The following is a 27,356-nucleotide window of genomic DNA, read 5'->3' as shown; positions in this document are numbered from 1 at the left end:
CAGTCATTAAGTTTATAATGCCTGCAATGCAACTAACACACGTATTTCTCACAACAGCGCGCATTTTGCCAGCTATCGGGTAACATTTTCTGCAGTGTGTTGGCGCCTTTCATGTCCCGAAGCGCTTTACAGCCAATGAAGTATTTTTAAAGTGAGTCACTGCTGGAATGTGGGAAATGGCGCAGCCAGTTTGCACACAGCACGATCCCACAAACAGCAATGTGATCATGACCAGATAATCTGTTTTTGTCAGTAATGTTGATATAGGAATAAATATTGAATGAATGTTGTAACTGGTTTGTCCCAACATGCACCTAATTTCTGTTGTTGCCCCGTGGATACGTAGGTTCCTGTGACCGGTATGTTGCAAAATCGTTTCTCGAGAGTTTACTGTCAACCCCTTTAATTGCCTTAATTATTATTTTCCGCATGGCAAAGTCACATTTCACTCAACGGTCACTCGTTCCAGAACAGAAGCTGCTACCAGTGGTAGCGTGGCCGAGCGGTCTAAGGCGCTGGATCCAGGTTCCAGTCTCTTCGGAGGCGTGGGTTCAAATCCCACCGCTGCCAGAATTTTCCCTGCGTAAGACTTGCATTCTGTCAGCACATCATGGGCATCTGTTTTACAATGGGGCCATTTTGGTGTGGAAAAGTAGTTGGACTGTGAGCGGTGCCTTTAGTTTGTTGGCAAATGGCAATACCATCGAAGAGTTTGATGTCACCACTTGAAAATTGAAGGCCAGTTGAGCATGCTTTTTGCACGCTGGCCGCATTTGTGTGGATAAAAAGTAAATGTCAGAAGTGGGATTGGAAACCACGCCGCTAGAAGTGGGTTTGGCACTCACGTCCCAGAATACACCAACCTTTGGTAAGGTAAGGATTACAATCTTTGAGTTTGGCACCTTAAACCACTCGGCCACCCTGACAATGAACCGACTGCAACTGCAGAAAAATGTGCTCCAAATTCTGCGCATTTACTGAGTTGCATCACAATCCTTCCTCCTGTGCAATCACACAACACGTATATTGTTACGACATCACTTAACAGGCAGCGCCAGTCATTAAGTTTATCATGCCTGCAATGCAACCAACACACGTATTTCTCACAACAGCGCGCATTTTGCCAGCTATCGGGTAACATTTTCTGCAGTGTGTTGGCGCCTTTCATGTCCCGAAGCGCTTTACAGCCAATGAAGTATTTTTAAAGTGAGTCACTGCTGGAATGTGGGAAATGGCGCAGCCAGTTTGCACACAGCACGATCCCACAAACAGCAATGTGATCATGACCAGATAATCTGTTTTTGTCAGTAATGTTGATATAGGAATAAATATTGAATGAATGTTGTAACTGGTTTGTCCCAACATGCACCTAATTTCTGTTGTTGCCCTGTGGATACGTAGGTTCCTGTGACCGGTATGTTGCAAAATCGTTTCTCGAGAGTTTACTGTCAACCCCTTTAATTGCCTTAATTATTATTTTCCGCATGGCAAAGTCACATTTCACTCAACGGTCACTCGTTCCAGAACAGAAGCTGCTACCAGTGGTAGCGTGGCCGAGCGGTCTAAGGCGCTAAATCCAGGTTCCAGTCTCTTCGGAGGCGTGGGTTCAAATCCCACCGCTGCCAGAATTTTCCCTGCGTAAGACTTGCATTCTGTCAGCACATCATGGGCATCTGTTTTACAATGGGGCCATTTTGGTGTGGAAAAGTAGTTGGACTGTGAGCGGTGCCTTTAGTTTGTTGGCAAATGGCAATACCATCGAAGAGTTTGATGTCACCACTTGAAAATTGAAGGCCAGTTGAGCATGCTTTTTGCACGCTGGCCGCATTTGTGTGGATAAAAAGTAAATGTCAGAAGTGGGATTGGAAACCACGCCGCTAGAAGTGGGTTTGGCACTCACGTCCCAGAATACACCAACCTTTGGTAAGGTAAGGATTACAATCTTTGAGTTTGGCACCTTAAACCACTCGGCCACCCTGACAATGAACCGACTGCAACTGCAGAAAAATGTGCTCCAAATTCTGCGCATTTACTGAGTTGCATCACAATCCTTCCTCCTGTGCAATCACACAACACGTATATTGTTACGACATCACTTAACAGGCAGCGCCAGTCATTAAGTTTATCATGCCTGCAATGCAACCAACACACGTATTTCTCACAACAGCGCGCATTTTGCCAGCTATCGGGTAACATTTTCTGCAGTGTGTTGGCGCCTTTCATGTCCCGAAGCGCTTTACAGCCAATGAAGTATTTTTAAAGTGAGTCACTGCTGGAATGTGGGAAATGGCGCAGCCAGTTTGCACACAGCACGATCCCACAAACAGCAATGTGATCATGACCAGATAATCTGTTTTTGTCAGTAATGTTGATATAGGAATAAATATTGAATGAATGTTGTAACTGGTTTGTCCCAACATGCACCTAATTTCTGTTGTTGCCCTGTGGATACGTAGGTTCCTGTGACCGGTATGTTGCAAAATCGTTTCTCGAGAGTTTACTGTCAACCCCTTTAATTGCCTTAATTATTATTTTCCGCATGGCAAAGTCACATTTCACTCAACGGTCACTAGTTCCAGAACAGAAGCTGCTACCAGTGGTAGCGTGGCCGAGCGGTCTAAGGCGCTAAATCCAGGTTCCAGTCTCTTCGGAGGCGTGGGTTCAAATCCCACCGCTGCCAGAATTTTCCCTGCGTAAGACTTGCATTCTGTCAGCACATCATGGGCATCTGTTTTACAATGGGGCCATTTTGGTGTGGAAAAGTAGTTGGACTGTGAGCGGTGCCTTTAGTTTGTTGGCAAATGGCAATACCATCGAAGAGTTTGATGTCACCACTTGAAAATTGAAGGCCAGTTGAGCATGCTTTTTGCACGCTGGCCGCATTTGTGTGGATAAAAAGTAAATGTCAGAAGTGGGATTGGAAACCACGCCGCTAGAAGTGGGTTTGGCACTCACGTCCCAGAATACACCAACCTTTGGTAAGGTAAGGATTACAATCTTTGAGTTTGGCACCTTAAACCACTCGGCCACCCTGACAATGAACCGACTGCAACTGCAGAAAAATGTGCTCCAAATTCTGCGCATTTACTGAGTTGCATCACAATCCTTCCTCCTGTGCAATCACACAACACGTATATTGTTACGACATCACTTAACAGGCAGCGCCAGTCATTAAGTTTATCATGCCTGCAATGCAACCAACACACGTATTTCTCACAACAGCGCGCATTTTGCCAGCTATCGGGTAACATTTTCTGCAGTGTGTTGGCGCCTTTCATGTCCCGAAGCGCTTTACAGCCAATGAAGTATTTTTAAAGTGAGTCACTGCTGGAATGTGGGAAATGGCGCAGCCAGTTTGCACACAGCACGATCCCACAAACAGCAATGTGATCATGACCAGATAATCTGTTTTTGTCAGTAATGTTGATATAGGAATAAATATTGAATGAATGTTGTAACTGGTTTGTCCCAACATGCACCTAATTTCTGTTGTTGCCCCGTGGATACGTAGGTTCCTGTGACCGGTATGTTGCAAAATCGTTTCTCGAGAGTTTACTGTCAACCCCTTTAATTGCCTTAATTATTATTTTCCGCATGGCAAAGTCACATTTCACTCAACGGTCACTCGTTCCAGAACAGAAGCTGCTACCAGTGGTAGCGTGGCCGAGCGGTCTAAGGCGCTGGATCCAGGTTCCAGTCTCTTCGGAGGCGTGGGTTCAAATCCCACCGCTGCCAGAATTTTCCCTGCGTAAGACTTGCATTCTGTCAGCACAAGCATGGGCACCTGTTTTACAATGGGGCCATTTTGGTGTGGAAAAGTACTTGGACTGTGAGCGGTGCCTTCAGTTTGTTGGCAAATGGCAATACCATCGAAGAGTTTGATGTCACCACTTGAAAATTGAAGGCCAGTTGAGCATGCTTTTTGCACGCTGGCCGCATTTGTGTGGATAAAAAGTTAATGTCAGAAGTGGGATTGGAAACCACGCCGCTAGAAGTGGGTTTGGCACTCACGTCCCAGAATACACCAACCTTTGGTAAGGTAAGGATTACAATCTTTGAGTTTGGCACCTTAAACCACTCGGCCACCCTGACAATGAACCGACTGCAACTGCAGAAAAATGTGCTCCAAATTCTGCGCATTTACTGAGTTGCATCACAATCCTTCCTCCTGTGCAATCACACAACACGTATATTGTTACGACATCACTTCACAGGCAGCGGCAGTCATTAAGTTTATAATGCCTGCAATGCAACTAACACACGTATTTCTCACAACAGCGCGCATTTTGCCAGCTATCGGGTAACATTTTCTGCAGTGTGTTGGCGCCTTTCATGTCCCGAAGCGCTTTACAGCCAATGAAGTATTTTTAAAGTGAGTCACTGCTGGAATGTGGGAAATGGCGCAGCCAGTTTGCACACAGCACGATCCCACAAACAGCAATGTGATCATGACCAGATAATCTGTTTTTGTCAGTAATGTTGATATAGGAATAAATATTGAATGAATGTTGTAACTGGTTTGTCCCAACATGCACCTAATTTCTGTTGTTGCCCTGTGGATACGTAGGTTCCTGTGACCGGTATGTTGCAAAATCGTTTCTCGAGAGTTTACTGTCAACCCCTTTAATTGCCTTAATTATTATTTTCCGCATGGCAAAGTCACATTTCACTCAACGGTCACTCGTTCCAGAACAGAAGCTGCTACCAGTGGTAGCGTGGCCGAGCGGTCTAAGGCGCTGGATCCAGGTTCCAGTCTCTTCGGAGGCGTGGGTTCAAATCCCACCGCTGATGAATTTTCCCGGCGTAACACTTGCATTCTGTCAGCACAAGCATGGGCACCTGTTTTACAATGGGGCCATTTTGGTGTGGAAAAGTACTTGGACTGTGAGCGGTGCCTTTAGTTTGTTGGCAAATGGCAATACCATCGAAGAGTTTGATGTCACCACTTGAAAATTGAAGGCCAGTTGAGCATGCTTTTTGCACGCTGGCCGCATTTGTGTGGATAAAAAGTTAATGTCAGAAGTGGGATTGGAAACCACGCCGCTAGAAGTGGGTTTGGCACTCACGTCCCAGAATACACCAACCTTTGGTAAGGTAAGGATTACAATCTTTGAGTTTGGCACCTTAAACCACTCGGCCACCCTGACAATGAACCGACTGCAACTGCAGAAAAATGTGCTCCAAATTCTGCGCATTTACTGAGTTGCATCACAATCCTTCCTCCTGTGCAATCACACAACACGTATATTGTTACGACATCACTTAACAGGCAGCGCCAGTCATTAAGTTTATCATGCCTGCAATGCAACCAACACACGTATTTCTCACAACAGCGCGCATTTTGCCAGCTATCGGGTAACATTTTCTGCAGTGTGTTGGCGCCTTTCATGTCCTGAAGCGCTTTACAGCCAATGAAGTATTTTTAAAGTGAGTCACTGTTGTAATGTGGGAAATGGCGCAGCCAGTTTGCACACAGCACGATCCCACAAACAGCAATGTGATCATGACCAGATAATCTGTTTTTGTCAGTAATGTTGATATAGGAATAAATATTGAATGAATGTTGTAACTGGTTTGTCCCAACATGCACCTAATTTCTGTTGTTGCCCCGTGGATACGTAGGTTCCTGTGACCGGTATGTTGCAAAATCGTTTCTCGAGAGTTTACTGTCAACCCCTTTAATTGCCTTAATTATTATTTTCCGCATGGCAAAGTCACATTTCACTCAACGGTCACTTGTTCCAGAACAGAAGCTGCTACCAGTGGTAGCGTGGCCGAGCGGTCTAAGGCGCTGGATCCAGGTTCCAGTCTCTTCGGAGGCGTGGGTTCAAATCCCACCGCTGCCAGAGTTTTCCCTGCGTAACACTTGCATTCTGTCAGCACAAGCATGGGCACCTGTTTTACAATGGGGCCATTTTGGTGTGGAAAAGTACTTGGACTGTGAGCGGTGCCTTCAGTTTGTTGGCAAATGGCAATACCATCGAAGAGTTTGATGTCACCACTTGAAAATTGAAGGCCAGTTGAGCATGCTTTTTGCACGCTGGCCGCATTTGTGTGGATAAAAAGTTAATGTCAGAAGTGGGATTGGAAACCACGCCGCTAGAAGTGGGTTTGGCACTCACGTCCCAGAATACACCAACCTTTGGTAAGGTAAGGATTACAATCTTTGAGTTTGGCACCTTAAACCACTCGGCCACCCTGACAATGAACCGACTGCAACTGCAGAAAAATGTGCTCCAAATTCTGCGCATTTACTGAGTTGCATCACAATCCTTCCTCCTGTGCAATCACACAACACGTATATTGTTACGACATCACTTAACAGGCAGCGCCAGTCATTAAGTTTATCATGCCTGCAATGCAACCAACACACGTATTTCTCACAACAGCGCGCATTTTGCCAGCTATCGGGTAACATTTTCTGCAGTGTGTTGGCGCCTTTCATGTCCCGAAGCGCTTTACAGCCAATGAAGTATTTTTAAAGTGAGTCACTGTTGTAATGTGGGAAATGGCGCAGCCAGTTTGCACACAGCACGATCCCACAAACAGCAATGTGATCATGACCAGATAATCTGTTTTTGTCAGTAATGTTGATATAGGAATAAATATTGAATGAATGTTGTAACTGGTTTGTCCCAACATGCACCTAATTTCTGTTGTTGCCCCGTGGATACGTAGGTTCCTGTGACCGGTATGTTGCAAAATCGTTTCTCGAGAGTTTACTGTCAACCCCTTTAATTGCCTTAATTATTATTTTCCGCATGGCAAAGTCACATTTCACTCAACGGTCACTCGTTCCAGAACAGAAGCTGCTACCAGTGGTAGCGTGGCCGAGCGGTCTAAGGCGCTGGATCCAGGTTCCAGTCTCTTCGGAGGCGTGGGTTCAAATCCCACCGCTGCCAGAATTTTCCCTGCGTAAGACTTGCATTCTGTCAGCACAAGCATGGGCACCTGTTTTACAATGGGGCCATTTTGGTGTGGAAAAGTACTTGGACTGTGAGCGGTGCCTTCAGTTTGTTGGCAAATGGCAATACCATCGAAGAGTTTGATGTCACCACTTGAAAATTGAAGGCCAGTTGAGCATGCTTTTTGCACGCTGGCCGCATTTGTGTGGATAAAAAGTTAATGTCAGAAGTGGGATTGGAAACCACGCCGCTAGAAGTGGGTTTGGCACTCACGTCCCAGAATACACCAACCTTTGGTAAGGTAAGGATTACAATCTTTGAGTTTGGCACCTTAAACCACTCGGCCACCCTGACAATGAACCGACTGCAACTGCAGAAAAATGTGCTCCAAATTCTGCGCATTTACTGAGTTGCATCACAATCCTTCCTCCTGTGCAATCACACAACACGTATATTGTTACGACATCACTTAACAGGCAGCGCCAGTCATTAAGTTTATCATGCCTGCAATGCAACCAACACACGTATTTCTCACAACAGCGCGCATTTTGCCAGCTATCGGGTAACATTTTCTACAGTGTGTTGGCGCCTTTCATGTCCCGAAGCGCTTTACAGCCAATGAAGTATTTTTAAAGTGAGTCACTGTTGTAATGTGGGAAATGGCGCAGCCAGTTTGCACACAGCACGATCCCACAAACAGCAATGTGATCATGACCAGATAATCTGTTTTTGTCAGTAATGTTGATATAGGAATAAATATTGAATGAATGTTGTAACTGGTTTGTCCCAACATGCACCTAATTTCTGTTGTTGCCCTGTGGATACGTAGGTTCCTGTGACCGGTATGTTGCAAAATCGTTTCTCGAGAGTTTACTGTCAACCCCTTTAATTGCCTTAATTATTATTTTCCGCATGGCAAAGTCACATTTCACTCAACGGTCACTCGTTCCAGAACAGAAGCTGCTACCAGTGGTAGCGTGGCCGAGCGGTCTAAGGCGCTGGATCCAGGTTCCAGTCTCTTCGGAGGCGTGGGTTCAAATCCCACCGCTGTCAGAATTTTCCCTGCGTAACACTTGCATTCTGTCAGCACAAGCATGGGCACCTGTTTTACAATGGGGCCATTTTGGTGTGGAAAAGTACTTGGACTGTGAGCGGTGCCTTCAGTTTGTTGGCAAATGGCAATACCATCGAAGAGTTTGATGTCACCACTTGAAAATTGAAGGCCAGTTGAGCATGCTTTTTGCACGCTGGCCGCATTTGTGTGGATAAAAAGTTAATGTCAGAAGTGGGATTGGAAACCACGCCGCTAGAAGTGGGTTTGGCACTCACGTCCCAGAATACACCAACCTTTGGTAAGGTAAGGATTACAATCTTTGAGTTTGGCACCTTAAACCACTCGGCCACCCTGACAATGAACCGACTGCAACTGCAGAAAAATGTGCTCCAAATTCTGCGCATTTACTGAGTTGCATCACAATCCTTCCTCCTGTGCAATCACACAACACGTATATTGTTACGACATCACTTAACAGGCAGCGCCAGTCATTAAGTTTATCATGCCTGCAATGCAACCAACACACGTATTTCTCACAACAGCGCGCATTTTGCCAGCTATCGGGTAACATTTTCTACAGTGTGTTGGCGCCTTTCATGTCCCGAAGCGCTTTACAGCCAATGAAGTATTTTTAAAGTGAGTCACTGCTGGAATGTGGGAAATGGCGCAGCCAGTTTGCACACAGCACGATCCCACAAACAGCAATGTGATCATGACCAGATAATCTGTTTTTGTCAGTAATGTTGATATAGGAATAAATATTGAATGAATGTTGTAACTGGTTTGTCCCAACATGCACCTAATTTCTGTTGTTGCCCTGTGGATACGTAGGTTCCTGTGACCGGTATGTTGCAAAATCGTTTCTCGAGAGTTTACTGTCAACCCCTTTAATTGCCTTAATTATTATTTTCCGCATGGCAAAGTCACATTTCACTCAACGGTCACTCGTTCCAGAACAGAAGCTGCTACCAGTGGTAGCGTGGCCGAGCGGTCTAAGGCGCTGGATCCAGGTTCCAGTCTCTTCGGAGGCGTGGGTTCAAATCCCACCGCTGCCAGAATTTTCCCTGCGTAAGACTTGCATTCTGTCAGCACAAGCATGGGCACCTGTTTTACAATGGGGCCATTTTGGTGTGGAAAAGTACTTGGACTGTGAGCGGTGCCTTCAGTTTGTTGGCAAATGGCAATACCATCGAAGAGTTTGATGTCACCACTTGAAAATTGAAGGCCAGTTGAGCATGCTTTTTGCACGCTGGCCGCATTTGTGTGGATAAAAAGTTAATGTCAGAAGTGGGATTGGAAACCACGCCGCTAGAAGTGGGTTTGGCACTCACGTCCCAGAATACACCAACCTTTGGTAAGGTAAGGATTACAATCTTTGAGTTTGGCACCTTAAACCACTCGGCCACCCTGACAATGAACCGACTGCAACTGCAGAAAAATGTGCTCCAAATTCTGCGCATTTACTGAGTTGCATCACAATCCTTCCTCCTGTGCAATCACACAACACGTATATTGTTACGACATCACTTAACAGGCAGCGCCAGTCATTAAGTTTATCATGCCTGCAATGCAACCAACACACGTATTTCTCACAACAGCGCGCATTTTGCCAGCTATCGGGTAACATTTTCTACAGTGTGTTGGCGCCTTTCATGTCCCGAAGCGCTTTACAGCCAATGAAGTATTTTTAAAGTGAGTCACTGTTGTAATGTGGGAAATGGCGCAGCCAGTTTGCACACAGCACGATCCCACAAACAGCAATGTGATCATGACCAGATAATCTGTTTTTGTCAGTAATGTTGATATAGGAATAAATATTGAATGAATGTTGTAACTGGTTTGTCCCAACATGCACCTAATTTCTGTTGTTGCCCTGTGGATACGTAGGTTCCTGTGACCGGTATGTTGCAAAATCGTTTCTCGAGAGTTTACTGTCAACCCCTTTAATTGCCTTAATTATTATTTTCCGCATGGCAAAGTCACATTTCACTCAACGGTCACTCGTTCCAGAACAGAAGCTGCTACCAGTGGTAGCGTGGCCGAGCGGTCTAAGGCGCTGGATCCAGGTTCCAGTCTCTTCGGAGGCGTGGGTTCAAATCCCACCGCTGTCAGAATTTTCCCTGCGTAACACTTGCATTCTGTCAGCACAAGCATGGGCACCTGTTTTACAATGGGGCCATTTTGGTGTGGAAAAGTACTTGGACTGTGAGCGGTGCCTTCAGTTTGTTGGCAAATGGCAATACCATCGAAGAGTTTGATGTCACCACTTGAAAATTGAAGGCCAGTTGAGCATGCTTTTTGCACGCTGGCCGCATTTGTGTGGATAAAAAGTTAATGTCAGAAGTGGGATTGGAAACCACGCCGCTAGAAGTGGGTTTGGCACTCACGTCCCAGAATACACCAACCTTTGGTAAGGTAAGGATTACAATCTTTGAGTTTGGCACCTTAAACCACTCGGCCACCCTGACAATGAACCGACTGCAACTGCAGAAAAATGTGCTCCAAATTCTGCGCATTTACTGAGTTGCATCACAATCCTTCCTCCTGTGCAATCACACAACACGTATATTGTTACGACATCACTTAACAGGCAGCGCCAGTCATTAAGTTTATCATGCCTGCAATGCAACCAACACACGTATTTCTCACAACAGCGCGCATTTTGCCAGCTATCGGGTAACATTTTCTACAGTGTGTTGGCGCCTTTCATGTCCCGAAGCGCTTTACAGCCAATGAAGTATTTTTAAAGTGAGTCACTGCTGGAATGTGGGAAATGGCGCAGCCAGTTTGCACACAGCACGATCCCACAAACAGCAATGTGATCATGACCAGATAATCTGTTTTTGTCAGTAATGTTGATATAGGAATAAATATTGAATGAATGTTGTAACTGGTTTGTCCCAACATGCACCTAATTTCTGTTGTTGCCCTGTGGATACGTAGGTTCCTGTGACCGGTATGTTGCAAAATCGTTTCTCGAGAGTTTACTGTCAACCCCTTTAATTGCCTTAATTATTATTTTCCGCATGGCAAAGTCACATTTCACTCAACGGTCACTCGTTCCAGAACAGAAGCTGCTACCAGTGGTAGCGTGGCCGAGCGGTCTAAGGCGCTGGATCCAGGTTCCAGTCTCTTCGGAGGCGTGGGTTCAAATCCCACCGCTGCCAGAATTTTCCCTGCGTAAGACTTGCATTCTGTCAGCACAAGCATGGGCATCTGTTTTACAATGGGGCCATTTTGGTGTGGAAAAGTAGTTGGACTGTGAGCGGTGCCTTTAGTTTGTTGGCAAATGGCAATACCATCGAAGAGTTTGATGTCACCACTTGAAAATTGAAGGCCAGTTGAGCATGCTTTTTGCACGCTGGCCGCATTTGTGTGGATAAAAAGTTAATGTCAGAAGTGGGATTGGAAACCACGCCGCTAGAAGTGGGTTTGGCACTCACGTCCCAGAATACACCAACCTTTGGTAAGGTAAGGATTACAATCTTTGAGTTTGGCACCTTAAACCACTCGGCCACCCTGACAATGAACCGACTGCAACTGCAGAAAAATGTGCTCCAAATTCTGCGCATTTACTGAGTTGCATCACAATCCTTCCTCCTGTGCAATCACACAACACGTATATTGTTACGACATCACTTAACAGGCAGCGCCAGTCATTAAGTTTATCATGCCTGCAATGCAACCAACACACGTATTTCTCACAACAGCGCGCATTTTGCCAGCTATCGGGTAACATTTTCTGCAGTGTGTTGGCGCCTTTCATGTCCCGAAGCGCTTTACAGCCAATGAAGTATTTTTAAAGTGAGTCACTGTTGTAATGTGGGAAATGGCGCAGCCAGTTTGCACACAGCACGATCCCACAAACAGCAATGTGATCATGACCAGATAATCTGTTTTTGTCAGTAATGTTGATATAGGAATAAATATTGAATGAATGTTGTAACTGGTTTGTCCCAACATGCACCTAATTTCTGTTGTTGCACCGTGGATACGTAGGTTCCTGTGACCGGTATGTTGCAAAATCGTTTCTCGAGAGTTTACTGTCAACCCCTTTAATTGCCTTAATTATTATTTTCCGCATGGCAAAGTCACATTTCACTCAACGGTCACTCGTTCCAGAACAGAAGCTGCTACCAGTGGTAGCGTGGCCGAGCGGTCTAAGGCGCTGGATCCAGGTTCCAGTCTCTTCGGAGGCGTGGGTTCAAATCCCACCGCTGCCAGAATTTTCCCTGCGTAACACTTGCATTCTGTCAGCACAAGCATGGGCACCTGTTTTACAATGGGGCCATTTTGGTGTGGAAAAGTACTTGGACTGTGAGCGGTGCCTTCAGTTTGTTGGCAAATGGCAATACCATCGAAGAGTTTGATGTCACCACTTGAAAATTGAAGGCCAGTTGAGCATGCTTTTTGCACGCTGGCCGCATTTGTGTGGATAAAAAGTTAATGTCAGAAGTGGGATTGGAAACCACGCCGCTAGAAGTGGGTTTGGCACTCACGTCCCAGAATACACCAACCTTTGGTAAGGTAAGGATTACAATCTTTGAGTTTGGCACCTTAAACCACTCGGCCACCCTGACAATGAACCGACTGCAACTGCAGAAAAATGTGCTCCAAATTCTGCGCATTTACTGAGTTGCATCACAATCCTTCCTCCTGTGCAATCACACAACACGTATATTGTTACGACATCACTTAACAGGCAGCGCCAGTCATTAAGTTTATCATGCCTGCAATGCAACCAACACACGTATTTCTCACAACAGCGCGCATTTTGCCAGCTATCGGGTAACATTTTCTACAGTGTGTTGGCGCCTTTCATGTCCCGAAGCGCTTTACAGCCAATGAAGTATTTTTAAAGTGAGTCACTGCTGGAATGTGGGAAATGGCGCAGCCAGTTTGCACACAGCACGATCCCACAAACAGCAATGTGATCATGACCAGATAATCTGTTTTTGTCAGTAATGTTGATATAGGAATAAATATTGAATGAATGTTGTAACTGGTTTGTCCCAACATGCACCTAATTTCTGTTGTTGCCCTGTGGATACGTAGGTTCCTGTGACCGGTATGTTGCAAAATCGTTTCTCGAGAGTTTACTGTCAACCCCTTTAATTGCCTTAATTATTATTTTCCGCATGGCAAAGTCACATTTCACTCAACGGTCACTCGTTCCAGAACAGAAGCTGCTACCAGTGGTAGCGTGGCCGAGCGGTCTAAGGCGCTGGATCCAGGTTCCAGTCTCTTCGGAGGCGTGGGTTCAAATCCCACCGCTGCCAGAATTTTCCCTGCGTAAGACTTGCATTCTGTCAGCACAAGCATGGGCATCTGTTTTACAATGGGGCCATTTTGGTGTGGAAAAGTAGTTGGACTGTGAGCGGTGCCTTTAGTTTGTTGGCAAATGGCAATACCATCGAAGAGTTTGATGTCACCACTTGAAAATTGAAGGCCAGTTGAGCATGCGTTTTGCACGCTGGCCGCATTTGTGTGGATAAAAAGTTAATGTCAGAAGTGGGATTGGAAACCACGCCGCTAGAAGTGGGTTTGGCACTCACGTCCCAGAATACACCAACCTTTGGTAAGGTAAGGATTACAATCTTTGAGTTTGGCACCTTAAACCACTCGGCCACCCTGACAATGAACCGACTGCAACTGCAGAAAAATGTGCTCCAAATTCTGCGCATTTACTGAGTTGCATCACAATCCTTCCTCCTGTGCAATCACACAACACGTATATTGTTACGACATCACTTAACAGGCAGCGCCAGTCATTAAGTTTATCATGCCTGCAATGCAACCAACACACGTATTTCTCACAACAGCGCGCATTTTGCCAGCTATCGGGTAACATTTTCTGCAGTGTGTTGGCGCCTTTCATGTCCCGAAGCGCTTTACAGCCAATGAAGTATTTTTAAAGTGAGTCACTGTTGTAATGTGGGAAATGGCGCAGCCAGTTTGCACACAGCACGATCCCACAAACAGCAATGTGATCATGACCAGATAATCTGTTTTTGTCAGTAATGTTGATATAGGAATAAATATTGAATGAATGTTGTAACTGGTTTGTCCCAACATGCACCTAATTTCTGTTGTTGCACCGTGGATACGTAGGTTCCTGTGACCGGTATGTTGCAAAATCGTTTCTCGAGAGTTTACTGTCAACCCCTTTAATTGCCTTAATTATTATTTTCCGCATGGCAAAGTCACATTTCACTCAACGGTCACTCGTTCCAGAACAGAAGCTGCTACCAGTGGTAGCGTGGCCGAGCGGTCTAAGGCGCTGGATCCAGGTTCCAGTCTCTTCGGAGGCGTGGGTTCAAATCCCACCGCTGCCAGAATTTTCCCTGCAAGTAACACTTGCATTCTGTCAGCACAAGCATGGGCACCTGTTTTACAATGGGGCCATTTTGGTGTGGAAAAGTACTTGGACTGTGAGCGGTGCCTTCAGTTTGTTGGCAAATGGCAATACCATCGAAGAGTTTGAGAAGAGTTTGATGTCACCACTTGAAAATTGAAGGCCAGTTGAGCATGCTTTTTGCACGCTGGCCGCATTTGTGTGGATAAAAATTTAATGTCAGAAGTGGGATTGGAAACCACGCCGCTAGAAGTGGGTTTGGCACTCACGTCCCAGAATACACCAACCTTTGGTAAGGTAAGGATTACAATCTTTGAGTTTGGCACCTTAAACCACTCGGCCACCCTGACAATGAACCGACTGCAACTGCAGAAAAATGTGCTCCAAATTCTGCGCATTTACTGAGTTGCATCACAATCCTTCCTCCTGTGCAATCACACAACACGTATATTGTTACGACATCACTTAACAGGCAGCGCCAGTCATTAAGTTTATCATGCCTGCAATGCAACCAACACACGTATTTCTCACAACAGCGCGCATTTTGCCAGCTATCGGGTAACATTTTCTACAGTGTGTTGGCGCCTTTCATGTCCCGAAGCGCTTTACAGGCAATGAAGTATTTTTAAAGTGAGTCACTGCTGGAATGTGGGAAATGGCGCAGCCAGTTTGCACACAGCACGATCCCACAAACAGCAATGTGATCATGACCAGATAATCTGTTTTTGTCAGTAATGTTGATATAGGAATAAATATTGAATGAATGTTGTAACTGGTTTGTCCCAACATGCACCTAATTTCTGTTGTTGCCCTGTGGATACGTAGGTTCCTGTGACCGGTATGTTGCAAAATCGTTTCTCGAGAGTTTACTGTCAACCCCTTTAATTGCCTTAATTATTATTTTCCGCATGGCAAAGTCACATTTCACTCAACGGTCACTCGTTCCAGAACAGAAGCTGCTACCAGTGGTAGCGTGGCCGAGCGGTCTAAGGCGCTGGATCCAGGTTCCAGTCTCTTCGGAGGCGTGGGTTCAAATCCCACCGCTGCCAGAATTTTCCCTGCGTAAGACTTGCATTCTGTCAGCACAAGCATGGGCATCTGTTTTACAATGGGGCCATTTTGGTGTGGAAAAGTAGTTGGACTGTGAGCGGTGCCTTTAGTTTGTTGGTAAATGGCAATACCATCGAAGAGTTTGATGTCACCACTTGAAAATTGAAGGCCAGTTGAGCATGCTTTTTGCACGCTGGCCGCATTTGTGTGGATAAAAAGTTAATGTCAGAAGTGGGATTGGAAACCACGCCGCTAGAAGTGGGTTTGGCACTCACGTCCCAGAATACACCAACCTTTGGTAAGGTAAGGATTACAATCTTTGAGTTTGGCACCTTAAACCACTCGGCCACCCTGACAATGAACCGACTGCAACTGCAGAAAAATGTGCTCCAAATTCTGCGCATTTACTGAGTTGCATCACAATCCTTCCTCCTGTGCAATCACACAACACGTATATTGTTACGACATCACTTAACAGGCAGCGCCAGTCATTAAGTTTATCATGCCTGCAATGCAACCAACACACGTATTTCTCACAACAGCGCGCATTTTGCCAGCTATCGGGTAACATTTTCTGCAGTGTGTTGGCGCCTTTCATGTCCCGAAGCGCTTTACAGCCAATGAAGTATTTTTAAAGTGAGTCACTGCTGGAATGTGGGAAATGGCGCAGCCAGTTTGCACACAGCACGATCCCACAAACAGCAATGTGATCATGACCAGATAATCTGTTTTTGTCAGTAATGTTGATATAGGAATAAATATTGAATGAATGTTGTAACTGGTTTGTCCCAACATGCACCTAATTTCTGTTGTTGCCCTGTGGATACGTAGGTTCCTGTGACCGGTATGTTGCAAAATCGTTTCTCGAGAGTTTACTGTCAACCCCTTTAATTGCCTTAATTATTATTTTCCGCATGGCAAAGTCACATTTCACTCAACGGTCACTCGTTCCAGAACAGAAGCTGCTACCAGTGGTAGCGTGGCCGAGCGGTCTAAGGCGCTGGATCCAGATTCCAGTCTCTTCGGAGGCGTGGGTTCAAATCCCACCGCTGCCAGAATTTTCCCTGCATAACACTTGCATTCTGTCAGCACAAGCATGGGCATCTGTTTTACAATGGGGCCATTTTGGTGTGGAAAAGTAGTTGGACTGTGAGCGGTGCCTTTAGTTTGTTGGTAAATGGCAATACCATCGAAGAGTTTGATGTCACCACTTGAAAATTGAAGGCCAGTTGAGCATGCTTTTTGCACGCTGGCCGCATTTGTGTGGATAAAAAGTTAATGTCAGAAGTGGGATTGGAAACCACGCCGCTAGAAGTGGGTTTGGCACTCACGTCCCAGAATACACCAACCTTTGGTAAGGTAAGGATTACAATCTTTGAGTTTGGCACCTTAAACCACTCGGCCACCCTGACAATGAACCGACTGCAACTGCAGAAAAATGTGCTCCAAATTCTGCGCATTTACTGAGTTGCATCACAATCCTTCCTCCTGTGCAATCACACAACACGTATATTGTTACGACATCACTTAACAGGCAGCGCCAGTCATTAAGTTTATCATGCCTGCAATGCAACCAACACACGTATTTCTCACAACAGCGCGCATTTTGCCAGCTATCGGGTAACATTTTCTACAGTGTGTTGGCGCCTTTCATGTCCCGAAGCGCTTTACAGCCAATGAAGTATTTTTAAAGTGAGTCACTGCTGGAATGTGGGAAATGGCGCAGCCAGTTTGCACACAGCACGATCCCACAAACAGCAATGTGATCATGACCAGATAATCTGTTTTTGTCAGTAATGTTGATATAGGAATAAATATTGAATGAATGTTGTAACTGGTTTGTCCCAACATGCACCTAATTTCTGTTGTTGCCCTGTGGATACGTAGGTTCCTGTGACCGGTATGTTGCAAAATCGTTTCTCGAGAGTTTACTGTCAACCCCTTTAATTGCCTTAATTATTATTTTCCGCATGGCAAAGTCACATTTCACTCAACGGTCACTCGTTCCAGAACAGAAGCTGCTACCAGTGGTAGCGTGGCCGAGCGGTCTAAGGCGCTGGATCTAGATTCCAGTCTCTTCGGAGGCGTGGGTTCAAATCCCACCGCTGCCAGAATTTTCCCTGCGTAACACTTGCATTCTGTCAGCACAAGCATGGGCACCTGTTTTACAATGGGGCCATTTTGGTGTGGAAACGTACTTGGACTGTGAGCGGTGCCTTCAGTTTGTTGGCAAATGGCAATACCATCGAAGAGTTTGATGTCACCACTTGAAAATTGAAGGCCAGTTGAGCATGCTTTTTGCACGCTGGCCGCATTTGTGTGGATAAAAATTTAATGTCAGAAGTGGGATTGGAAACCACGCCGCTAGAAGTGGGTTTGGCACTCACGTCCCAGAATACACCAACCTTTGGTAAGGTAAGGATTACAATCTTTGAGTTTGGCACCTTAAACCACTCGGCCACCCTGACAATGAACCGACTGCAACTGCAGAAAAATGTGCTCCAAATTCTGCGCATTTACTGAGTTGCATCACAATCCTTCCTCCTGTGCAATCACACAACACGTATATTGTTACGACATCACTTAACAGGCAGCGCCAGTCATTAAGTTTATCATGCCTGCAATGCAACCAACACACGTATTTCTCACAACAGCGCGCATTTTGCCAGCTATCGGGTAACATTTTCTGCAGTGTGTTGGCGCCTTTCATGTCCCGAAGCGCTTTACAGCCAATGAAGTATTTTTAAAGTGAGTCACTGCTGGAATGTGGGAAATGGCGCAGCCAGTTTGCACACAGCACGATCCCACAAACAGCAATGTGATCATGACCAGATAATCTGTTTTTGTCAGTAATGTTGATATAGGAATAAATATTGAATGAATGTTGTAACTGGTTTGTCCCAACATGCACCTAATTTCTGTTGTTGCCCTGTGGATACGTAGGTTCCTGTGACCGGTATGTTGCAAAATCGTTTCTCGAGAGTTTACTGTCAACCCCTTTAATTGCCTTAATTATTATTTTCCGCATGGCAAAGTCACATTTCACTCAACGGTCACTCGTTCCAGAACAGAAGCTGCTACCAGTGGTAGCGTGGCCGAGCGGTCTAAGGCGCTGGATCCAGATTCCAGTCTCTTCGGAGGCGTGGGTTCAAATCCCACCGCTGCCAGAATTTTCCCTGCATAACACTTGCATTCTGTCAGCACAAGCATGGGCATCTGTTTTACAATGGGGCCATTTTGGTGTGGAAAAGTAGTTGGACTGTGAGCGGTGCCTTTAGTTTGTTGGTAAATGGCAATACCATCGAAGAGTTTGATGTCACCACTTGAAAATTGAAGGCCAGTTGAGCATGCTTTTTGCACGCTGGCCGCATTTGTGTGGATAAAAAGTTAATGTCAGAAGTGGGATTGGAAACCACGCCGCTAGAAGTGGGTTTGGCACTCACGTCCCAGAATACACCAACCTTTGGTAAGGTAAGGATTACAATCTTTGAGTTTGGCACCTTAAACCACTCGGCCACCCTGACAATGAACCGACTGCAACTGCAGAAAAATGTGCTCCAAATTCTGCGCATTTACTGAGTTGCATCACAATCCTTCCTCCTGTGCAATCACACAACACGTATATTGTTACGACATCACTTAACAGGCAGCGCCAGTCATTAAGTTTATCATGCCTGCAATGCAACCAACACACGTATTTCTCACAACAGCGCGCATTTTGCCAGCTATCGGGTAACATTTTCTACAGTGTGTTGGCGCCTTTCATGTCCCGAAGCGCTTTACAGCCAATGAAGTATTTTTAAAGTGAGTCACTGCTGGAATGTGGGAAATGGCGCAGCCAGTTTGCACACAGCACGATCCCACAAACAGCAATGTGATCATGACCAGATAATCTGTTTTTGTCAGTAATGTTGATATAGGAATAAATATTGAATGAATGTTGTAACTGGTTTGTCCCAACATGCACCTAATTTCTGTTGTTGCCCTGTGGATACGTAGGTTCCTGTGACCGGTATGTTGCAAAATCGTTTCTCGAGAGTTTACTGTCAACCCCTTTAATTGCCTTAATTATTATTTTCCGCATGGCAAAGTCACATTTCACTCAACGGTCACTCGTTCCAGAACAGAAGCTGCTACCAGTGGTAGCGTGGCCGAGCGGTCTAAGGCGCTGGATCCAGATTCCAGTCTCTTCGGAGGCGTGGGTTCAAATCCCACCGCTGCCAGAATTTTCCCTGCATAACACTTGCATTCTGTCAGCACAAGCATGGGCATCTGTTTTACAATGGGGCCATTTTGGTGTGGAAAAGTAGTTGGACTGTGAGCGGTGCCTTTAGTTTGTTGGTAAATGGCAATACCATCGAAGAGTTTGATGTCACCACTTGAAAATTGAAGGCCAGTTGAGCATGCTTTTTGCACGCTGGCCGCATTTGTGTGGATAAAAAGTTAATGTCAGAAGTGGGATTGGAAACCACGCCGCTAGAAGTGGGTTTGGCACTCACGTCCCAGAATACACCAACCTTTGGTAAGGTAAGGATTACAATCTTTGAGTTTGGCACCTTAAACCACTCGGCCACCCTGACAATGAACCGACTGCAACTGCAGAAAAATGTGCTCCAAATTCTGCGCATTTACTGAGTTGCATCACAATCCTTCCTCCTGTGCAATCACACAACACGTATATTGTTACGACATCACTTAACAGGCAGCGCCAGTCATTAAGTTTATCATGCCTGCAATGCAACCAACACACGTATTTCTCACAACAGCGCGCATTTTGCCAGCTATCGGGTAACATTTTCTACAGTGTGTTGGCGCCTTTCATGTCCCGAAGCGCTTTACAGCCAATGAAGTATTTTTAAAGTGAGTCACTGCTGGAATGTGGGAAATGGCGCAGCCAGTTTGCACACAGCACGATCCCACAAACAGCAATGTGATCATGACCAGATAATCTGTTTTTGTCAGTAATGTTGATATAGGAATAAATATTGAATGAATGTTGTAACTGGTTTGTCCCAACATGCACCTAATTTCTGTTGTTGCCCTGTGGATACGTAGGTTCCTGTGACCGGTATGTTGCAAAATCGTTTCTCGAGAGTTTACTGTCAACCCCTTTAATTGCCTTAATTATTATTTTCCGCATGGCAAAGTCACATTTCACTCAACGGTCACTCGTTCCAGAACAGAAGCTGCTACCAGTGGTAGCGTGGCCGAGCGGTCTAAGGCGCTGGATCTAGATTCCAGTCTCTTCGGAGGCGTGGGTTCAAATCCCACCGCTGCCAGAATTTTCCCTGCGTAACACTTGCATTCTGTCAGCACAAGCATGGGCACCTGTTTTACAATGGGGCCATTTTGGTGTGGAAACGTACTTGGACTGTGAGCGGTGCCTTCAGTTTGTTGGCAAATGGCAATACCATCGAAGAGTTTGATGTCACCACTTGAAAATTGAAGGCCAGTTGAGCATGCTTTTTGCACGCTGGCCGCATTTGTGTGGATAAAAATTTAATGTCAGAAGTGGGATTGGAAACCACGCCGCTAGAAGTGGGTTTGGCACTCACGTCCCAGAATACACCAACCTTTGGTAAGGTAAGGATTACAATCTTTGAGTTTGGCACCTTAAACCACTCGGCCACCCTGACAATGAACCGACTGCAACTGCAGAAAAATGTGCTCCAAATTCTGCGCATTTACTGAGTTGCATCACAATCCTTCCTCCTGTGCAATCACACAACACGTATATTGTTACGACATCACTTAACAGGCAGCGCCAGTCATTAAGTTTATCATGCCTGCAATGCAACCAACACACGTATTTCTCACAACAGCGCGCATTTTGCCAGCTATCGGGTAACATTTTCTACAGTGTGTTGGCGCCTTTCATGTCCCGAAGCGCTTTACAGGCAATGAAGTATTTTTAAAGTGAGTCACTGCTGGAATGTGGGAAATGGCGCAGCCAGTTTGCACACAGCACGATCCCACAAACAGCAATGTGATCATGACCAGATAATCTGTTTTTGTCAGTAATGTTGATATAGGAATAAATATTGAATGAATGTTGTAACTGGTTTGTCCCAACATGCACCTAATTTCTGTTGTTGCCCTGTGGATACGTAGGTTCCTGTGACCGGTATGTTGCAAAATCGTTTCTCGAGAGTTTACTGTCAACCCCTTTAATTGCCTTAATTATTATTTTCCGCATGGCAAAGTCACATTTCACTCAACGGTCACTCGTTCCAGAACAGAAGCTGCTACCAGTGGTAGCGTGGCCGAGCGGTCTAAGGCGCTGGATCCAGGTTCCAGTCTCTTCGGAGGCGTGGGTTCAAATCCCACCGCTGCCAGAATTTTCCCTGCGTAAGACTTGCATTCTGTCAGCACAAGCATGGGCATCTGTTTTACAATGGGGCCATTTTGGTGTGGAAAAGTAGTTGGACTGTGAGCGGTGCCTTTAGTTTGTTGGTAAATGGCAATACCATCGAAGAGTTTGATGTCACCACTTGAAAATTGAAGGCCAGTTGAGCATGCTTTTTGCACGCTGGCCGCATTTGTGTGGATAAAAAGTTAATGTCAGAAGTGGGATTGGAAACCACGCCGCTAGAAGTGGGTTTGGCACTCACGTCCCAGAATACACCAACCTTTGGTAAGGTAAGGATTACAATCTTTGAGTTTGGCACCTTAAACCACTCGGCCACCCTGACAATGAACCGACTGCAACTGCAGAAAAATGTGCTCCAAATTCTGCGCATTTACTGAGTTGCATCACAATCCTTCCTCCTGTGCAATCACACAACACGTATATTGTTACGACATCACTTAACAGGCAGCGCCAGTCATTAAGTTTATCATGCCTGCAATGCAACCAACACACGTATTTCTCACAACAGCGCGCATTTTGCCAGCTATCGGGTAACATTTTCTGCAGTGTGTTGGCGCCTTTCATGTCCCGAAGCGCTTTACAGCCAATGAAGTATTTTTAAAGTGAGTCACTGCTGGAATGTGGGAAATGGCGCAGCCAGTTTGCACACAGCACGATCCCACAAACAGCAATGTGATCATGACCAGATAATCTGTTTTTGTCAGTAATGTTGATATAGGAATAAATATTGAATGAATGTTGTAACTGGTTTGTCCCAACATGCACCTAATTTCTGTTGTTGCCCTGTGGATACGTAGGTTCCTGTGACCGGTATGTTGCAAAATCGTTTCTCGAGAGTTTACTGTCAACCCCTTTAATTGCCTTAATTATTATTTTCCGCATGGCAAAGTCACATTTCACTCAACGGTCACTCGTTCCAGAACAGAAGCTGCTACCAGTGGTAGCGTGGCCGAGCGGTCTAAGGCGCTGGATCCAGATTCCAGTCTCTTCGGAGGCGTGGGTTCAAATCCCACCGCTGCCAGAATTTTCCCTGCATAACACTTGCATTCTGTCAGCACAAGCATGGGCATCTGTTTTACAATGGGGCCATTTTGGTGTGGAAAAGTAGTTGGACTGTGAGCGGTGCCTTTAGTTTGTTGGTAAATGGCAATACCATCGAAGAGTTTGATGTCACCACTTGAAAATTGAAGGCCAGTTGAGCATGCTTTTTGCACGCTGGCCGCATTTGTGTGGATAAAAAGTTAATGTCAGAAGTGGGATTGGAAACCACGCCGCTAGAAGTGGGTTTGGCACTCACGTCCCAGAATACACCAACCTTTGGTAAGGTAAGGATTACAATCTTTGAGTTTGGCACCTTAAACCACTCGGCCACCCTGACAATGAACCGACTGCAACTGCAGAAAAATGTGCTCCAAATTCTGCGCATTTACTGAGTTGCATCACAATCCTTCCTCCTGTGCAATCACACAACACGTATATTGTTACGACATCACTTAACAGGCAGCGCCAGTCATTAAGTTTATCATGCCTGCAATGCAACCAACACACGTATTTCTCACAACAGCGCGCATTTTGCCAGCTATCGGGTAACATTTTCTACAGTGTGTTGGCGCCTTTCATGTCCCGAAGCGCTTTACAGGCAATGAAGTATTTTTAAAGTGAGTCACTGCTGGAATGTGGGAAATGGCGCAGCCAGTTTGCACACAGCACGATCCCACAAACAGCAATGTGATCATGACCAGATAATCTGTTTTTGTCAGTAATGTTGATATAGGAATAAATATTGAATGAATGTTGTAACTGGTTTGTCCCAACATGCACCTAATTTCTGTTGTTGCCCTGTGGATACGTAGGTTCCTGTGACCGGTATGTTGCAAAATCGTTTCTCGAGAGTTTACTGTCAACCCCTTTAATTGCCTTAATTATTATTTTCCGCATGGCAAAGTCACATTTCACTCAACGGTCACTCGTTCCAGAACAGAAGCTGCTACCAGTGGTAGCGTGGCCGAGCGGTCTAAGGCGCTGGATCTAGATTCCAGTCTCTTCGGAGGCGTGGGTTCAAATCCCACCGCTGCCAGAATTTTCCCTGCGTAACACTTGCATTCTGTCAGCACAAGCATGGGCACCTGTTTTACAATGGGGCCATTTTGGTGTGGAAACGTACTTGGACTGTGAGCGGTGCCTTCAGTTTGTTGGCAAATGGCAATACCATCGAAGAGTTTGATGTCACCACTTGAAAATTGAAGGCCAGTTGAGCATGCTTTTTGCACGCTGGCCGCATTTGTGTGGATAAAAATTTAATGTCAGAAGTGGGATTGGAAACCACGCCGCTAGAAGTGGGTTTGGCACTCACGTCCCAGAATACACCAACCTTTGGTAAGGTAAGGATTACAATCTTTGAGTTTGGCACCTTAAACCACTCGGCCACCCTGACAATGAACCGACTGCAACTGCAGAAAAATGTGCTCCAAATTCTGCGCATTTACTGAGTTGCATCACAATCCTTCCTCCTGTGCAATCACACAACACGTATATTGTTACGACATCACTTAACAGGCAGCGCCAGTCATTAAGTTTATCATGCCTGCAATGCAACCAACACACGTATTTCTCACAACAGCGCGCATTTTGCCAGCTATCGGGTAACATTTTCTGCAGTGTGTTGGCGCCTTTCATGTCCCGAAGCGCTTTACAGCCAATGAAGTATTTTTAAAGTGAGTCACTGCTGGAATGTGGGAAATGGCGCAGCCAGTTTGCACACAGCACGATCCCACAAACAGCAATGTGATCATGACCAGATAATCTGTTTTTGTCAGTAATGTTGATATAGGAATAAATATTGAATGAATGTTGTAACTGGTTTGTCCCAACATGCACCTAATTTCTGTTGTTGCCCTGTGGATACGTAGGTTCCTGTGACCGGTATGTTGCAAAATCGTTTCTCGAGAGTTTACTGTCAACCCCTTTAATTGCCTCAATTATTATTTTCCGCATGGCAAAGTCACATTTCACTCAACGGTCACTCGTTCCAGAACAGAAGCTGCTACCAGTGGTAGCGTGGCCGAGCGGTCTAAGGCGCTGGATCCAGGTTCCAGTCTCTTCGGAGGCGTGGGTTCAAATCCCACCGCTGCCAGAATTTTCCCTGCATAACACTTGCATTCTGTCAGCACAAGCATGGGCACCTGTTTTACAATGGGGCCATTTTGGTGTGGAAAAGTAGTTGGACTGTGAGCGGTGCCTTTAGTTTGTTGGCAAATGGCAATACCATCGAAGAGTTTGATGTCACCACTTGAAAATTGAAGGCCAGTTGAGCATGCTTTTTCACGCTGGCCGCATTTGTGTGGATAAAAAGTTAATGTCAGAAGTGGGATTGGAAACCACGCCGCTAGAAGTGGGTTTGGCACTCACGTCCCAGAATACACCAACCTTTGGTAAGGTAAGGATTACAATCTTTGAGTTTGGCACCTTAAACCGCTCGGCCACCCTGACAATGAACCGACTGCAACTGCAGAAAAATGTGCTCCAAATTCTGCGCATTTACTGAGTTGCATCACAATCCTTCCTCCTGTGCAATCACACAACACGTATATTGTTACGACATCACTTAACAGGCAGCGCCAGTCATTAAGTTTATCATGCCTGCAATGCAACCAACACACGTATTTCTCACAACAGCGCGCATTTTGCCAGCTATCGGGTAACATTTTCTACAGTGTGTTGGCGCCTTTCATGTCCCGAAGCGCTTTACAGGCAATGAAGTATTTTTAAAGTGAGTCACTGTTGTATTGTGGGAAATGGCGCAGCCAGTTTGCACACAGCACGATCCCACAAACAGCAATGTGATCATGACCAGATAATCTGTTTTTGTCAGTAATGTTGATATAGGAATAAATATTGAATGAATGTTGTAACTGGTTTGTCCCAACATGCACCTAATTTCTGTTGTTGCCCTGTGGATACGTAGGTTCCTGTGACCGGTATGTTGCAAAATCGTTTCTCGAGAGTTTACTGTCAACCCCTTTAATTGCCTTAATTATTATTTTCCGCATGGCAAAGTCACATTTCACTCAACGGTCACTCGTTCCAGAACAGAAGCTGCTACCAGTGGTAGCGTGGCCGAGCGGTCTAAGGCGCTGGATCCAGGTTCCAGTCTCTTCGGAGGCGTGGGTTCAAATCCCACCGCTGCCAGAATTTTCCCTGCGTAAGACTTGCATTCTGTCAGCACAAGCATGGGCATCTGTTTTACAATGGGGCCATTTTGGTGTGGAAAAGTAGTTGGACTGTGAGCGGTGCCTTTAGTTTGTTGGCAAATGGCAATACCATCGAAGAGTTTGATGTCACCACTTGAAAATTGAAGGCCAGTTGAGCATGCTTTTTGCACGCTGGCCGCATTTGTGTGGATAAAAAGTTAATGTCAGAAGTGGGATTGGAAACCACGCCGCTAGAAGTGGGTTTGGCACTCACGTCCCAGAATACACCAACCTTTGGTAAGGTAAGGATTACAATCTTTGAGTTTGGCACCTTAAACCACTCGGCCACCCTGACAATGAACCGACTGCAACTGCAGAAAAATGTGCTCCAAATTCTGCGCATTTACTGAGTTGCATCACAATCCTTCCTCCTGTGCAATCACACAACACGTATATTGTTACGACATCACTTAACAGGCAGCGCCAGTCATTAAGTTTATCATGCCTGCAATGCAACCAACACACGTATTTCTCACAACAGCGCGCATTTTGCCAGCTATCGGGTAACATTTTCTACAGTGTGTTGGCGCCTTTCATGTCCCGAAGCGCTTTACAGGCAATGAAGTATTTTTAAAGTGAGTCACTGTTGTAATGTGGGAAATGGCGCAGCCAGTTTGCACACAGCACGATCCCACAAACAGCAATGTGATCATGACCAGATAATCTGTTTTTGTCAGTAATGTTGATATAGGAATAAATATTGAATGAATGTTGTAACTGGTTTGTCCCAACATGCACCTAATTTCTGTTGTTGCCCTGTGGATACGTAGGTTCCTGTGACCGGTATGTTGCAAAATCGTTTCTCGAGAGTTTACTGTCAACCCCTTTAATTGCCTTAATTATTATTTTCCGCATGGCAAAGTCACATTTCACTCAACGGTCACTCGTTCCAGAACAGAAGCTGCTACCAGTGGTAGCGTGGCCGAGCGGTCTAAGGCGCTGGATCCAGGTTCCAGTCTCTTCGGAGGCGTGGGTTCAAATCCCACCGCTGCCAGAATTTTCCCTGCGTAAGACTTGCATTCTGTCAGCACAAGCATGGGCATCTGTTTTACAATGGGGCCATTTTGGTGTGGAAAAGTAGTTGGACTGTGAGCGGTGCCTTTAGTTTGTTGGCAAATGGCAATACCATCGAAGAGTTTGATGTCACCACTTGAAAATTGAAGGCCAGTTGAGCATGCGTTTTGCACGCTGGCCGCATTTGTGTGGATAAAAAGTTAATGTCAGAAGTGGGATTGGAAACCACGCCGCTAGAAGTGGGTTTGGCACTCACGTCCCAGAATACACCAACCTTTGGTAAGGTAAGGATTACAATCTTTGAGTTTGGCACCTTAAACCACTCGGCCACCCTGACAATGAACCGACTGCAACTGCA

The 27,356-nt window shown here is 45.6% G+C and overlaps 23 non-coding genes across 23 annotated transcripts; all 23 read left to right on the top strand.

The window, feature by feature from the left end:
- The first annotated feature begins 488 nt into the window (after window positions 1-488).
- trnal-cag (transfer RNA leucine (anticodon CAG)) lies at window positions 489-570 on the top strand. The gene has a single exon. It is a non-coding gene; the product is annotated as a tRNA-Leu (tRNA).
- A 3,083-nt stretch (window positions 571-3,653) lies between these two features.
- trnal-cag (transfer RNA leucine (anticodon CAG)) lies at window positions 3,654-3,735 on the top strand. Its single transcript has one exon. It is a non-coding gene; the product is annotated as a tRNA-Leu (tRNA).
- Window positions 3,736-5,764: 2,029 nt separating this feature from the next.
- Window positions 5,765-5,846, top strand: trnal-cag (transfer RNA leucine (anticodon CAG)). Its single transcript has one exon. It is a non-coding gene; the product is annotated as a tRNA-Leu (tRNA).
- A 974-nt stretch (window positions 5,847-6,820) lies between these two features.
- trnal-cag (transfer RNA leucine (anticodon CAG)) lies at window positions 6,821-6,902 on the top strand. The gene has a single exon. It is a non-coding gene; the product is annotated as a tRNA-Leu (tRNA).
- A 974-nt stretch (window positions 6,903-7,876) lies between these two features.
- trnal-cag (transfer RNA leucine (anticodon CAG)) lies at window positions 7,877-7,958 on the top strand. Its single transcript has one exon. It is a non-coding gene; the product is annotated as a tRNA-Leu (tRNA).
- A 974-nt stretch (window positions 7,959-8,932) lies between these two features.
- On the top strand, window positions 8,933-9,014 carry trnal-cag (transfer RNA leucine (anticodon CAG)). The gene has a single exon. It is a non-coding gene; the product is annotated as a tRNA-Leu (tRNA).
- Window positions 9,015-9,988: 974 nt separating this feature from the next.
- Window positions 9,989-10,070, top strand: trnal-cag (transfer RNA leucine (anticodon CAG)). Its single transcript has one exon. It is a non-coding gene; the product is annotated as a tRNA-Leu (tRNA).
- A 974-nt stretch (window positions 10,071-11,044) lies between these two features.
- trnal-cag (transfer RNA leucine (anticodon CAG)) lies at window positions 11,045-11,126 on the top strand. Its single transcript has one exon. It is a non-coding gene; the product is annotated as a tRNA-Leu (tRNA).
- Window positions 11,127-12,100: 974 nt separating this feature from the next.
- trnal-cag (transfer RNA leucine (anticodon CAG)) lies at window positions 12,101-12,182 on the top strand. The gene has a single exon. It is a non-coding gene; the product is annotated as a tRNA-Leu (tRNA).
- A 974-nt stretch (window positions 12,183-13,156) lies between these two features.
- Window positions 13,157-13,238, top strand: trnal-cag (transfer RNA leucine (anticodon CAG)). The gene has a single exon. It is a non-coding gene; the product is annotated as a tRNA-Leu (tRNA).
- A 974-nt stretch (window positions 13,239-14,212) lies between these two features.
- trnal-cag (transfer RNA leucine (anticodon CAG)) lies at window positions 14,213-14,294 on the top strand. Its single transcript has one exon. It is a non-coding gene; the product is annotated as a tRNA-Leu (tRNA).
- A 987-nt stretch (window positions 14,295-15,281) lies between these two features.
- Window positions 15,282-15,363, top strand: trnal-cag (transfer RNA leucine (anticodon CAG)). The gene has a single exon. It is a non-coding gene; the product is annotated as a tRNA-Leu (tRNA).
- A 974-nt stretch (window positions 15,364-16,337) lies between these two features.
- On the top strand, window positions 16,338-16,419 carry trnal-cag (transfer RNA leucine (anticodon CAG)). Its single transcript has one exon. It is a non-coding gene; the product is annotated as a tRNA-Leu (tRNA).
- A 974-nt stretch (window positions 16,420-17,393) lies between these two features.
- On the top strand, window positions 17,394-17,475 carry trnal-uag (transfer RNA leucine (anticodon UAG)). The gene has a single exon. It is a non-coding gene; the product is annotated as a tRNA-Leu (tRNA).
- Window positions 17,476-18,449: 974 nt separating this feature from the next.
- On the top strand, window positions 18,450-18,531 carry trnal-cag (transfer RNA leucine (anticodon CAG)). Its single transcript has one exon. It is a non-coding gene; the product is annotated as a tRNA-Leu (tRNA).
- Window positions 18,532-19,505: 974 nt separating this feature from the next.
- trnal-cag (transfer RNA leucine (anticodon CAG)) lies at window positions 19,506-19,587 on the top strand. The gene has a single exon. It is a non-coding gene; the product is annotated as a tRNA-Leu (tRNA).
- Window positions 19,588-20,561: 974 nt separating this feature from the next.
- Window positions 20,562-20,643, top strand: trnal-uag (transfer RNA leucine (anticodon UAG)). Its single transcript has one exon. It is a non-coding gene; the product is annotated as a tRNA-Leu (tRNA).
- Window positions 20,644-21,617: 974 nt separating this feature from the next.
- On the top strand, window positions 21,618-21,699 carry trnal-cag (transfer RNA leucine (anticodon CAG)). The gene has a single exon. It is a non-coding gene; the product is annotated as a tRNA-Leu (tRNA).
- Window positions 21,700-22,673: 974 nt separating this feature from the next.
- Window positions 22,674-22,755, top strand: trnal-cag (transfer RNA leucine (anticodon CAG)). The gene has a single exon. It is a non-coding gene; the product is annotated as a tRNA-Leu (tRNA).
- A 974-nt stretch (window positions 22,756-23,729) lies between these two features.
- trnal-uag (transfer RNA leucine (anticodon UAG)) lies at window positions 23,730-23,811 on the top strand. The gene has a single exon. It is a non-coding gene; the product is annotated as a tRNA-Leu (tRNA).
- A 974-nt stretch (window positions 23,812-24,785) lies between these two features.
- trnal-cag (transfer RNA leucine (anticodon CAG)) lies at window positions 24,786-24,867 on the top strand. The gene has a single exon. It is a non-coding gene; the product is annotated as a tRNA-Leu (tRNA).
- A 973-nt stretch (window positions 24,868-25,840) lies between these two features.
- On the top strand, window positions 25,841-25,922 carry trnal-cag (transfer RNA leucine (anticodon CAG)). Its single transcript has one exon. It is a non-coding gene; the product is annotated as a tRNA-Leu (tRNA).
- Window positions 25,923-26,896: 974 nt separating this feature from the next.
- On the top strand, window positions 26,897-26,978 carry trnal-cag (transfer RNA leucine (anticodon CAG)). Its single transcript has one exon. It is a non-coding gene; the product is annotated as a tRNA-Leu (tRNA).
- Window positions 26,979-27,356: the final 378 nt, after the last annotated feature.

This window comes from Pristiophorus japonicus, chromosome 8, assembly GCF_044704955.1.
Source record: "Pristiophorus japonicus isolate sPriJap1 chromosome 8, sPriJap1.hap1, whole genome shotgun sequence".
In the NCBI taxonomy this organism is placed as follows: domain Eukaryota; kingdom Metazoa; phylum Chordata; class Chondrichthyes; family Pristiophoridae; genus Pristiophorus; species Pristiophorus japonicus.
Note: the sequence above shows the minus strand (reverse complement) of the source record. Positions and strands in the feature narration are given on the sequence as shown.